The sequence below is a fragment of the Oxyura jamaicensis genome, chromosome 12, assembly GCF_011077185.1.
Source record: "Oxyura jamaicensis isolate SHBP4307 breed ruddy duck chromosome 12, BPBGC_Ojam_1.0, whole genome shotgun sequence".
Lineage (NCBI taxonomy): Eukaryota > Metazoa > Chordata > Aves > Anseriformes > Anatidae > Oxyura > Oxyura jamaicensis.
This window is the reverse complement of record NC_048904.1, coordinates 9,317,643-9,318,662: the sequence shown is the minus strand read 5'-3', so window position 1 is coordinate 9,318,662 and position 1,020 is coordinate 9,317,643.

Below are 1,020 nucleotides of genomic sequence, written 5' to 3'. Positions count from 1 at the left end.
GGTGCCTGCCTGGCCAGCGCAGCTGGTCCTGAGCTGCTGCCACGAGGCACAGGCACTATAGAGCAGAGGTCCCACAGGGATTTCCAGCCATAACATTGTCCTTGTCACTGCTGGTGGTCATTTGTGCTGCTGGATGCTGCCTGGGGCCACCTGAGCAAGAGCAGCCCTTGCCTGGGTGTTGAGGCATCCTAGGCTGTTAGAACAGGTCCAGAGGAGGGCCACAAAGCTGATCAGAGGGCTGGCGCACCTCTCCTATGAAGAAAGGCTGAGACAGCTGGCGATGCTCAGCCTGGAGAAGAGAAGGCTCCGTGGAGACCTCCTTGCAGCTTTCAAATAATTCAAGGGGGCTTCTTATAAAATAGATGGAGTGCTATTTTTGCTTCCTCAGATAATTACAGGTTTGGAGGAAATTCTTCACTCAGAGGGTGGTGAGGCACAGGCACAGGCTGCCCAGAGAAGCTGTGGCTGCCCTGGAGGTCTTCAAGGCCAGGCTGGATGGGGCTTTGGGCAACCTGATCTAGTGGGTGGTGTCCCTGCCCATGGCAGGGGGTTGGAACTGGGTGATCTTTAAGGTTGCTTTCACCCCAAGGCATTCTGTGTTTCTGTGAGAGCTGGAGCAGGGTGAGGCAGTGGCACAGTACCCCCCGGCTGGGTGCAGAGGGGCAGCAGTCCAGTTTGGGAGTGCTTGAGCTGAGCCAGGGAATTTCTGCGTGTGCATCTGGGACCAGCTTTTTAACCTGGTTTCCAAACTGCATTTCCAAACAAACTGCATTTTCCACATGCAATAATTGGTGCTCTGCCTGCTCTTTATCCAACTCCTCTCCTGCCCCTGTAACTCTTCAGCACCCTGTTTCAACCTAAACTGGCAGAGGGTGAGTTTGATGCTCTTGAATCCTGCCAGCACTCCAGGGCCAAGGGAACGAGACTGCCGAGCTGGAGCCATCAGAGGAGCTTCACTTCCTGATAAAAGCGCAAATCTGGGGACTCTAGCAGCCCCCAAAGAATGGCAGGGCACCAGAC